At 33.6% G+C, this 13,482-nt stretch overlaps 1 pseudogene; it reads right to left on the reverse strand.

Annotated features, from left to right (window-relative positions):
• Positions 1-1,007: 1,007 nt before the first annotated feature.
• LOC136819388 (uncharacterized) lies at positions 1,008-3,879 on the reverse strand (annotated as a pseudogene).
• Positions 3,880-13,482: the final 9,603 nt, after the last annotated feature.

Raw genomic sequence — 13,482 nt, forward strand, 5'->3', positions numbered from 1 at the left:
AAATTTCGGAACATTGATTCGGCTCAAAAAGAAATTTTCTTTGTAATTTGGCCTCGTAGGCGAAAATCTTTGGTCTAAGAAAGCTCAAACAGTTTTAAAAGTAACCCTAAAAAGGTCAGCGTTTTAGAAAATCTGCGCGAATTTTTTCGCATTTCAGCTTGGAGGTAGGATTATGCTTATTTTTACCGAATTCGAGCCTAAGGATGCTTATTAACGTTATGCTCATAAAAAAGAGTGTATCCATCCGAAATGGCGACATTAAATGAATTACAGATCCAAAAAATTAAAAACTTAGTAGAGAAAACATACTCAGGGAAAAAATGAAATAAAAACAATTCACGAGATTTAGATACTATTTTGCAACAATAGTGGTCCACAATTGATATTATAAAAAAACCCACTTTAACACTTTCGTATCCGATAATGGTTCCAATCAATTAAATAGAGGGCGGGGAGGATAAAACGGGACTGGATTTCATGATTTTAGCTTGACTCTTTGACTAAAGGTTGTTAAAAAAGGTCTAAATCTCGAAACATTTTCGTCAAGATTAGCAAATTAACTTTTTAGTCAAACATCAAGCTGACTGCTTTGCCCATACTTTCCTACGGGGTGGGTTGATACCCCACCCTCGAAAACAGCCCCCACCTTTTACCACAAACCTCGCCCTAAATCTAGAAACTCTCTGAACCCCGCCCTTTTCGACTTTTTTTGGAAAACCGTTTACCCCACCATCTAGCTAGGGTGGGGTGGAAAGTATGTATGCCATGAGGGTCAGTACAATTCCTATGACTTGTATGGAGAAAAATGATTTCTTGATCAAACTGGCGTTTAGAGTAGAGCTTGACTCTACTCCACAACTCATGGCAAATCTAATTCAAAAAAATATTTTTCTAATGAAAGTGAAACGAGGCAATTTATCTGACTTCTACATCCACCCGGAAATAATTTCCCTTAAAATAACTGAAAAATAAGTAATACTAAAAGTAGATAAATAATACCAAAACTTCTAAATACTCAAGTGTCGAATTCTGGGTATAACAACCATAACGTCATTACCATCAATGTTTGTTTTAGTAAACAAGAATTTACTGAATAAACGTTGCACAGGCACAAAGGAAGCACTGCCAGTCATTTCGAACAAATTATCTCGAAAAAGCATAACTGGTTTACCATAAATTACATTACCGTCATAATTTGAAGGTAAAAACCACTTAACACAAGCAACAATATGTTCTTGACAACTTCCTTCTAAATTCAATGAGTGCTTCAAAAAATAAAGAACCTTTCCCGGTCTAGGGGCTTGATACATCTCATTAAAAGGTTGAATCATACCTTCCTTACCACACCAATAAGCGGTAACGTAGCATGAACGCATGCCTCGGGATGCAATCGAACCATAAACGACGTTGTTGCAAGTAACTTCTGTCGATTTCCAACAGGATGTCGGTAAAGATAATTCTTTTCCAGGATACAGACTCTCGTACATTAACTTGAGACAAGTTGATTCTCTATTAGATAAGTGGTAAATTGACATCTTTCTCTTGATTCGAATCTTTGATAAATCAGACCAAGTCAAAAGATTGCTGTAGTCTGTTCTTTTAGATGACATCAAAAGCATTGGGATATCAATGTCACTTACCTCAAGTGACCCTCTCTGTACGGAATTTAAGTTTTCAAAGAGAGGAGAAAACTCTTCATTTAAATCTTCAGGAAAGGGGAGATTGTGTGTTTGAAGATCACGCTCAAACCTTCTCATAAGTTGAATTTCAATACCTTTCTTGTTTGTTGGGATACGCTCTAACATTCCATTGTACCTTTCAAAGCTAAATAGCCAAAATCCATAAATTGGCCCAAAGGCTTTCACACAATCAATAAGGTGACAATGAAGGTGAATGTTTGGAGTGACTGCGTCACTTCCATAGAGACGTTCAAATGACTGGCAGAATCGCAGTAGGTAAGTATCAACAAGTGTCAAATCATCAACAGTTATGACTTGATTACAAAGATAAACACACGATATCACAAAAAGTTGCTAACATTTGAGATGTTCATCAGGTAAAATACCTTTCAATGCATGTAAGGAAAAGATCAAAGTCCAATTCTTGAGCTCGTCAGCTGTAAATATTTTGTACCATGTTCTGTTTCGAGTTTCTCACGATCCCCTTTTGTACCTGCATCCATAATATCTTGCATTTGTTCTCTATGTTCTTGATCTGTCCTTGAAGTCCACTGATCTCTGTCAAATCCACCGTAATTCTTTGATGTTACATCTCCAGGAAAGATTTTTGTACATTTGTTACATCCTTTTTTTGCATTGTGAGCTGAAAGGGAAAAATATTTTCAGGGTATCATTAAGAAAATAAGAGCGTTCACATTTAATGTTTTCATTTTACTGTAGTGAACTTAGAAAAAACCCTGAACTAAAGCAACATGACAGAAGTGATGAAAAAAGTTGCTTTTCACATAAACATGAATAATAAAGATAAAATATGTACCACCTAAACACAAAAGTGTATCATGTGTTGATAAAAACGCTACACTTCTGTGCTTAAGTGTAGGAAGAGGTGGAATAAGCAGGGTGGTTGGTACTCTGGGAGAAAGTCTGTAAAATGCGGGGGTCAATATTAAGTGGGGTGACTTTCCAAAACGAAAACCCTAAAAATGAAGGTTTTGGCACTTTTTCATGAAAATTTCATAAAATGGGGGCAGGTTATTACAAAATCCCCCCTACAATTAAGCACAAAATAGTTATACTTATATTGTCATATTGAGAAAATTTGGCTTTGAAACTGTAGAAATTTTGTCCTCTTAGAGTAAATTTCCTTCAAAAAGAAATTAAGGGGATAAGATTTCATTACAGAAGATTCATACAACTCTGCAAACTATGAATTATATGCACGTATACATTCACAATGCTAAAATATCTGGGTTCCTGGCTAAAACATCCATGATTGCTTAGAACTAACGGCTGTTATGATTATTAGAAGTAAAACCTATCGAACGGCTGACTGTCTAAATCTTTAGATTACTGTACCATCCACCTAACTTTCAACTTAGTAAGGCTTAAAGAATCATTCCTAGCAAAGAAGGATCATTGTAAAGAAAAACAATACTTTTTGCAAAAGAGTACCTTTGAATCCACACAATTTCCTTGAAGCTGGAATGTCACATCCCACGCACAAAACAGCAGCTTTGATGTTCTTAACCGTACCATCATGAAGTGAGATGTTGAATCCTTCATTCCATCCACCAAGAAGTTCATCAATAAGTGGACTTAGAAAAGAGTTGGTTGGTGGTTCCTTAGCCATATTTGGGATCAATCCATGAAGGATGATATTCTCTTTCTTAAACCTATGAATAGAGGCAAAGAACAATAAGATATAATCTTGTAGTAAAAAATTTAAAGAACACACCTGTTGTACACATGGTTGAAAGTAGTTTTTCATGGACATACTACTGTATCTCTTTGGCCTCTTATCATAAAAAACTATTCCCTGTTTAACGTACGCAAATAAAATTCTTGATTGTTAAACACGAAATGTTTCCTGTTTGGTGCCTAACATTGTGTCAAGTATAAACATGATATTCAGTAGAATAATGGGAAAATTAGTCACTCCGAATTCAAACCTTGAATCATACAGTATAATTTCACAGTTATAATACCTTATACTTATTGGAAGATTCATAACAACTGAGTATATTGCTCCAATGCTATTAGTCCTGACGTGTTTATATGGACAAAACCAGTCACAATTAAGCATCAGTCCAAGGTGACCTGGATGTTTCAAAAAATCAATTTCTTCAGGATTGGAAAAATCTTTCCATACTTGTCCATCATAAACATCAGACATGATACCAGGGTGAGCTCTACGTGTCATCCATGAGTGGCAAAGTTGATAAAAGTTCTTTCGCTTGAATAAGTTCTTCAGATTGTTTAGTAGTGGTTTGTAGCAGTAGGTCTTGTGTGGTACCAATGATGTTGTATTTCCAATTTTTACTGTCTTCATGAGCTGTTGTTTACATTTTTTCCTTAAATGGGGCATAGTATGATTTGGAAACTCGATGTGCCAACATTTTTTAGAAAATATTTCTCCTTGGACCTTATACGTACAATCTTCTAGCTTATAAAGACTGTAGCACTTGATACACACAACATATTTATTGAATCGTTCAGCTTTATTTACGAGTTTGTGGAAGAGATAGAGACTGCTTGGAAACCCAATCAAAACAGCTGGCTCCAAGTTGAAGTGTTGTACCAAAATAGTAAGCAACCCATGCATGAACTTCAATATACTTTCAAAGGCAGTGTCTGTAATATTGAAACTATATTGCCACAATGCCAGGAAAAGGCAAATCCAAGTTACAACTATTGAATGCATACGCAAATTTCCTGGGTTAGTCTCATCGAGTAGGTTAGCTGATTCATTGTGATGGGATGATTCACTTTCACTTTCACTTTCACTTTCACTTTCACTTTCACTTTCATTTTCATTTTCATTTTCTTTCTCTCTGGTTACATACTTTTCCTAAAAAGCTAATCAGGATGTCATGTCAGTTAGTCACACTAGAGTCCCGCCAAAATGCGTATCAAAAGCAAAAAAAATGCGCCGCAAAACTTCTAAAGTGATCCATGAAAAAATAACCCGGCGCTTTTTAATGAAATTAACATTTTCAAAAACTTTGAGAAATTGCCTAAAATTTGAGCCATAGATGAAAAAATTTAAACTTCCCAAGAAAAAGATCTACGGGGGAGGTGGAACCCACCTATCCGCGCATCGCCAGATAGGCTATTTCCCAGAAATCTTGCCGGACCTCAAACAATGACCCATTTCCATGTGCGGAATTATTTTTACTTTGTTATTATTTTTAGTTTTTACTTTGTACGTAAACTTGCATAAAATGTTTTGCCATTCCAACTAAATTTATTTAACCACAACAGCTTTTTCGTTCCTCTAATTTTTGCATACAATTCAAGATGGCAGATGGAAAGGCAAAAAGGTCTATTCAACATGGCCTAATGACATCCTGATGGCCTGATTACAATATAACTGATAATTATTATGAAATTGTGTGTTAGTTTGTGGAGTGTGCGCCACATAATTTTTTCTATACATAGCTATTCATAGTCATAGCTATTCAGTTATTGGTATTCAACACAACAAGCAGCAAAAGGTCTATTCTTACAGTAGGACAGTATAACAAAAAAAAAAAAAAACTTACTGAATCGATCGTAAAAATGAAGTCTAATCCAATTTCGCTGCTGCTGTTTCGTTCAAGAAAGTTTCTTCCTCATCATATGATTCCATTTTAAATATATAATGTCAATTATTTGAGAAAAATAAATGATTGGATGGGTGTGAAGTGACTGATGGGTAATAACATCATAAAAATGTGCTTCTATCGTTCAATAAAGGGTAGTAGTAGATCGATACCATCGATACGCTGCGCTGAACTATAAGAAATAGTCACTGACGGCCATTATTGATCTCAGAGAGATGCGAAATAGCAATTTTTGGCGCGAAGACCATTGACGTCAATGATGCGATTCCTGTTAAAAAAAGTTTTGGCGCGAAACAGCGAGCACGCTGCATGGGAGGTATATTTTAAAGTCCCAATTTTAGAACCACAGGGCACTTAATTACCCCGGTCCTTAAATTATTCATTCATTGCGGGGAAACTTTTTAATCTTGTCTTCAAAATGATGACAGCAGATCGAAAGGAAGAGTTGAAAGTTAGACAGGTATGTCAAGAATATTGAAGATCTTGGAGCTACCAGTATCAGAAGACATTAATATGCAATCCCCAATCCTTTTTGACGATGATGTTATTCCTGGCAGTCCAGGTATGTTCTCTGTTTACAAATAGTTTGTATAAAATTTCCCAGATTTTATATCTAGCTTAGCTGTGTCTCATATCATTACCATTTGAAATAGTATAAATTGAGGTTAATTTCTAGCAATTTATACAAAACATGTCATGTTAATGGGAAAGTTTCAATCTAAGGAGAATGTTCAAAGAAAATGTACCTTGACCTTTTTTTAAATGTATACCGCAAGTTGGTATGGTCGATAATAATATCGACATCCCCCTTCTAATTTCTAACTAATCAAACTTCTTTAAAGATATGAATAATCAGAATGTTGGAATTGTTGATGTATTTTTTTCCTGGGGGGGTACTACGGGGGTGCTCCGCTGAGGTTTGAAAAATGGACCCTACAGTAACGTGGGACTTGAAATTTGTGAAAAAAGTTACCCTGAATGGTATGGGACTGAAATTCCAAAATTTTCTCAAATTTTCTACTTTTTCCCCAAATTTTCCAAAAATAAACAACCTACGAGGGACTGATTTTTCTATTTTAGTGTTTTTTTGCGACCCTACCTGGGACTCGTGGAGGTTAAAAAAGGTACCCTGACCAGCGGAGCATTCCCGTAACCCATCTTGCCCTAGTACCCACCCCCCCCCCCCCACCAGGATTTTTTTTATTTAGCAATCAGAGAAGAAAAAATCCTTTGTCTATAAGTGATATTCCAATCCCCAACCTTCCTATTTTTCCTATCTTTAAAGAAGGGTGTCAGAATCAGAAGCTGAAAAAGGAATATGCATGAACTTGGAAAAACCTATGCTAACTGAAGAGGCTTGAACTGCTTTGAATTCTGTGTTAGGGGCTGAAATTAAATAATCTTGATTTTCTAAAATACAGATAGAAGACAAAGTCAAATCAAGAAAAAAAGGTTATCAATCTGTGTTAACCGAAATACTTCAGATAAAGGTAAAGATCTTTTACATATTTATTCTAGATGTTTTAATTCATTAACTACTGTAAGTTGGTCTAATATGACATCCCTCGTCTAACTGTGACACCCTTCTTTAGAGAAAGGTATAATATGAATGCTTGAATCACTGACCACTAAACAAAGAAAAACAGTTTCAACCTTTATAAATTTCAGCTGATAAAAAGGGTGTCGGAATTAGAGAAGGGGTGTCGACATTAGACCAAGTTATTGTATTTGATTTATAAGTATAAATTTTTGAATTATCAAATAATATACATATAATATGCAACAAGAATATAATCTGCAACATAGAAAAAAAGCTGCTACTTCTGATAGAATTGAATGTAATGGTGGTTTTTTGCTTTTTTGAAAAGATCCGTAAGAGGGGTATCATGGAGTTGAAAAATTGGAAATGAAGACGAAAATAGAAGACAGAAGAAGAAAAAACTTACTTCTTGTAGAAAATTTTCCCCAGACTTCTAAAGGGATTCTGGCTAATTTATTATCTTTTTTTTTATTTCAATTTATTAAAATGTCAAAGAACCTAAATTATATTAACCAAAAGCTTTCACTTCCACTTGTTTTCAGAAATTATCTGCCCATGGGACACTCAATATAATCAAGGTAAATCCACTGACATAACTCTAAGGAAATAATTTTTAGCATTCAATTCTTTATCTTATTACCCTTCATAAAATTTAAAAGGTTTGAAATTATATTTATTGAATTATTGGAAATAGCTTGAGATTGCATATCATTTATTTGTTTCAATTTTAAATTTAATTGTAGTGAATAAGGGTCTTGTATGGATTTTATTTTTTACAGACCGTGAGACCCAATCTTTATCAGAAAAGTCATCTGGCTATCAAAGCTATCAAACAGGAACTAAAGCAACAACATCAATAGGTATTTTACCCTAGAGCACAATTCTTGTTAATTTTTTAAGTTTAACTTTCTGTTGCATAAGGTTACAATGAAAGAAATTGCCCTATTTTGTATTTTACATGGTCACGGAATGTATGGTTTATGTATAGCTTAACCCCCTAGCCACAGGGGGCGGCTAAACTGTTCAACAAAAACTGGTACCTAAAAATAGCTTTAGGTCAGGGGCCACCTACTCAGCTAGGGGCCACCTGCATTTATTCAAGCTAAAATGGGGTCTGAATTTCAAATTATTCTGTTAATTCGGTCACAGCTAATTTAGAATAGCAAAAATTTTAGCCTGCGGAGCAAAACTTTTTCCATTTCATAGATTTCATTATACATTTTTTTCACATTTAATTAAAGCTCTGTCTCAGTGAGACTGTATTATCTTTTGGAATTTTTGTCAACAGTCTTAAGTTGCATTCAATTTGTGCTTCACAATGAGATTAGAGCACTTCTAAAGATATATCTTATTTTTCAAATTTTCATAGTTCCTCAAACTTGGGGGCCGTCTAGAATATTTTTCCATTAGGGGCCACCTAAATTCTAGAGGCTACCTAGAACCTGTTATAGACTTGGAAGCTCAGCAAGATTCCGATATCTAATCAATCCAGAAAGTGTAACAACTGAAAATGTTTTGTATATTTTTACAACTCTGAAAATTAAAAACTATATCTATTATTTATATCTATTATTTTTAAGATAATGCTGATAGTACAATACCGAAGACACCCCCAATGACAAAAACATCCTCAAAACAACCAAATCTATTGCTGAGTAAGTTTTAATCTAAGGAAGAGAGTGCTTTTCAATTCGATTAATTTTTAGCAATAAAAATATAAGGATGGCTTAGCTTCCATACTTAAGTCTTGTAAGCAAATAAGTTTCAATATATTTTTTTGAATCACCTAATAAATAATTGAAAGTGGCCTAAAACGCCTTTAAGTAGTGCATTTTACACAGGAAATCTGATTAAAATGAATTATGCATTATTTTAAACTTGAGTGATTTCTTAATATTGATAATTATTAAAATGGCAAAAGTTTACAATAACGAAAAAAATAATCCCATTAATAAAGTATTTCATCATTATTGCTGTGTTTAACTTCCAGGTACACCAACATCAGTCAGAGATGAAAGAACATTGCCATCTCATGAATCATCGCCAGTTATTGGTGAGCTTGTTTTTTAAGAAATTAAGAATACAACACACTTGACTTTACCAATTCATGAGATAATTACATAAGCATCATATGATAAGCAGATAAGTTTTTAGCTACCTTGAGCGTTTCGTCTTTTTCATTTTCTATAGATTATTTATCTACAATAAACAAAATGATGCAGAAACAAAAAGAAATGGAGGAGAAAATCAATACTTTGGAGAATCAACAAAACGAAGGCAAGAGAAAGAGAAAAGAAAAAATACACGTCAGAGATACCACAAGGGTAATTTTAAAATAACTAATTAATTCAGAGCCACTTCATTCATTTTACTTACAATTCTTCACTTCTCCAACATCTTTAGTTAGTGGATCTCATCTTTAAAATAAAAGGTTACCATAATTCATGACGTACTTGTACCAACATATTTATTATATATGTTAATTATGTCTATTTTAAGAACTACGTGAGGGTCTGCAGCAAAAACATCTGCAATGATGTCGATAACGATCATGATTGGGACTTCAACTTTGGGTAAAGATTATTTGAAAAAAATAATTTTGATTAGATTTTTTGTTATGTAAAATGTCTTTCAACTTTCGAAATATTTGTGTTGAATGATTCAGCAAAAAAAGCCCATTTTTCTGTAAAAAATGAACTATTTTTAGTGTGTTTGATGGGTCAAACAATGTGACCACAAAGAGGATTTGGGAGAAAGTGCAGGGCCTTGATAGGACAATCACTGAAGAAGAATATAATGGTATGTAATTTTGATATTATTAATAATTTAGAGGCTTTCGATTTTTTTTCGATAACAATTTTATTAACAATTATTATTGGAAATTAGAAGCTACAGCTTTACCACCTTAACAGAATTAATCTTGATGATTTTGTAAAATGACTATGAAGTTTAATTTAGGCAAATGACAAAATCATTAGGTCATAGTATGGTTGTTTTAGTTAAAAAGAAAGGAAACAGGTATTTTTAGGGAAATTAGAGGGCTTTAGAGAAAGGAAATTAATTAGAGGTTAGTAATTTTGCTGAAATTTAAAAAAAAATTTCACAAAATTACCAAAATGTCTCAAATTCAGTTATCTATTCAAAAAGCAGCATAATGAATATTCATTCCCTTTTTTTCAATCTCAGCATCAATGACAACTTATTTCAATTCTTCGAAATACTACACCACAAGAAGAAATGACAACTTTCTTTCAAATGCTGCAAAAATTGGACGTAAAAAAACGGTAAGAGGCCTTATGCTTAAAATCTATGAACTATAATGTGTTCTTTCATTTTCATATAAACAATAGATTGATGTAATGACGTGGTCACCACATTTTTGTGGGCATAATATCACAATAGCTGAAGCTTTTTGTATTGAAACCGTTAACACGTATTTGAAAAACATGTTAGGCTTTTATATAGATTTACCGGGGGTCTTGCTTGAAAGTTGTTGTGCACAAAAATTTTGCCTGCAATGATAGTAGCTGTACACTTTGAAAAAGTTCGGAAAACATTAAATAACAGATTTCGTTCAATAGCACTTAATCTTTTCAACCTGCATTACTCAGCTTTTACAGTATCACTTCAATCCTTTTTGTCTTCTTTTTTCAGAAGCTTAGAAATCGGAAAAAGGCGCTAAAAGCAAAGACGACTATCTCGGACGTCGATAAAATGGTGATCGACAATGTTTTAACGATGGACTTCATGTCGTCCGAAGATGAAAAGGAGGACGAGAGTGGCACACAACACTTCGAGGTTAGACCACTGAGATGGCGTTCGCCAAAATGTGATAAATACTTTGAAGCGTTGGATAAAAAGACAATGACTAAGCGGTCGACAAAAGCGCGAAGACAAACTGTCATACGCAAGATGGGGCCTTTCAGTGGAAGGGCAGCACCTGAGGTCGACGAATCAAATGCATGGGCAATAATCACTAAATAAACATTTAACCTATTCATTTTGTTATTATTATGTTACTATTTTAATGTTTCTTTTGTTTGAGATTTTCTTTAGCTTAAGATTTTTATTTATTTCAGTTAATTAATAGCCCCCCCCCCCTGGGCAGTAGACATGCTTGTAGAAAATCAATATGGAAAGACTTTTTAGCTACTTGTTGAATAATGGTTTGACGAGCATGTGTTGGTGAAATTTCTCAAATTTAGGGAATTTGAAAAACGTGGTAAGGGTAATATTTTGATATTTTAGTACCTGCCAAAATAAATGTAGTTATTGTACATTAAATATGTACATGTTAAAACTTTTTAAACCTTGCTGTAGATAGGAATGTAGTATAAATTTTTACTTGTATATATTCTTATATTTCATTACAGTCTAATTCATGTAATCCAAACTCCTTTAATTCGAAATTTCACACAAGTTGCAAATCGTTTATGTAACGCTGAAGTTGAAAATTCACACAATACGATCAAATATTATGATCCCTTCGCCATTTGAATTACATGAGTTGAACTATATCTTGTAAATTTCACTTTATTTTGGAAAATATTCACAAAGAACTCCTCAACATTATTGTTTGATAACTTGTTATTTATTATGTTTTATGATTTGGAGGCAACTTCTCAAATATCATCAGTTATCATGAATTTTGCCACTAATTTTAAACTGTTCGATACATAAAATTTTAAACGTCTTCTTAACATTTAAAATTTCCAAATTTCTGAAATGTAGGATTTCCAATTTGCAAATTTCGTAAATAGGATATTTCAAATAACTTTGGAAATATAGAAAAGTCATATTTACAAATTTACAAATGTATTGGGAATATAATATTTCTAATCACTGGAAATATCTTGAAAATATGGTATTTCTAGGGATTTCCAGTGATTGGAAATATGATATTTCCAATACATTTGTAAATATGGAAATATGACTTTTCTATATTTCCAAAGTTTTGGAAATATGATATTTCCATATTTACAACTTTTGGAAATACCATATTTCCATATTTACAAATTTTGGAAATATGATATTTCCAAAACATTGGAAATATAGAAAAGTCATATTTCCATATTTACAAATGTATTGGAAATATCATATTTCCAATCACTGGAAATCCCTAGAAATACCATATTTTCAAGATATTTCCAGGATTGGAAATCTCTTATTTCGCCCAGTGGATCAAGTCTGCATTTGAGACAAATCATACTTGAAAGTCTGCACCAAAAAATGCATACTTGTGGTGAAGTATGCCAAAATCAATATGATTACTACTTGGATGCAGGTTTTATCAGACTTAGCAGATTTGTGAGTTAAAAATAATGGCATACTTGGCAAGTCTGTAAAGTTCAAATGTATGCATTATGATGTTCATCAGCTCAAATAATGTACACAAAATTCTCAAAAGTTTGGAAACTGGGAAAGAAAATCTAGCCTGGGTATCCAAGCTCAAAATTTAGAAAAAACAAAATTTACCTCAACATACAAAGTTCTAAAATTATAGAGCTTGGTCTCCCTAGAGAATGAAAGTGCAAACCCATGTTTCCTAGCCAACCCAGGGCAGCGAAACAGAAATTAATAAAAAGCAGCCTTACGAAATCTAAAACCATTTAAAATATTCAAAGATTACACCAGAGTCCATAAACAAATTTACATGCATTATCATGACCAACCATGTTTTCTTGGAAAATGAACTTGCCTCTGTTTTCTTCTTTTTCATGTTTTCATGTAACAGAAAGCTCTATCTTCACTAGCAAGTGGAGGACTATCCTATTTTTGCTTCAGAATTGCTCTGTGCCGTGTAGATTTGTCCTTACGGCTTTAGCACAGGCAAGCGGGCTGCATTCTCATATGGAGAATGCAAATCGCTCTAGGGAGACCAGGCTGTAAACCAGAACATAAAATATCAAAAACTAGACTGTGAAATAGTTTACAGCCTGGATATCCAGGCTAGCGCTATGAGTAAGCAATAAAAAGCTGATGATACACAGGGAGCGAGGTTTATTTCTATTTATTCGAAATCACATTTTGTTACTTGTATTTTGAAGCTTGAAAACCAGGTGACATAAATGAGGTACAAGGTTAAAATTATAACACATAAACAGCATGGAAAAAGTTAGTTTGAAAAAAGAAATATCTACTGACTTTCCTCGTTGTTGTTGCCGTTTCAACTTCTTTTTTAGGTTCTAAATTGACTAAAGCTGTTACAAATAGTCTAGGCTTGAAAATACCAAACAAAGACATCACTAGATATTTTGTATTAAAATCTGAGATCAAGGATGCAAGCTTCATATTAAAAAATTATGTGAATGGTTACGAATCAAAGAAGAATGTGTTTGCTAGAAGAGTTGACCAAAGTACATTGATTTTTGATGCTTTTAACGATGTTATGAAAGATAAATATGAAAACTTCAAAACTAGGCCTTACGCTAAGTATACAGCAGAAACACATCCAGACGTTCTTGATTGGGTCCTTAATTCCTTTTCAGCTGCTGGTGGAAAGGTCAGATTTTTAGTAGCCTCTGTAGCGTTTGGCATGGGTGTAGACTGTAAAGGTTTACACTCAGTCATCGACTATGGACCTCCGTGCAGTCTGGATGACTATTTTCAACAGTCTGGAAGACCTGGAAGAGATGGCCAGAAAAGCCAACCTATTATCATC

The sequence above is a fragment of the Clytia hemisphaerica genome, unplaced genomic scaffold (assembly GCF_902728285.1).
Source record: "Clytia hemisphaerica strain Z4C2 unplaced genomic scaffold, Clytia hemisphaerica genome assembly, whole genome shotgun sequence".
NCBI lineage: Eukaryota > Metazoa > Cnidaria > Hydrozoa > Leptothecata > Clytiidae > Clytia > Clytia hemisphaerica.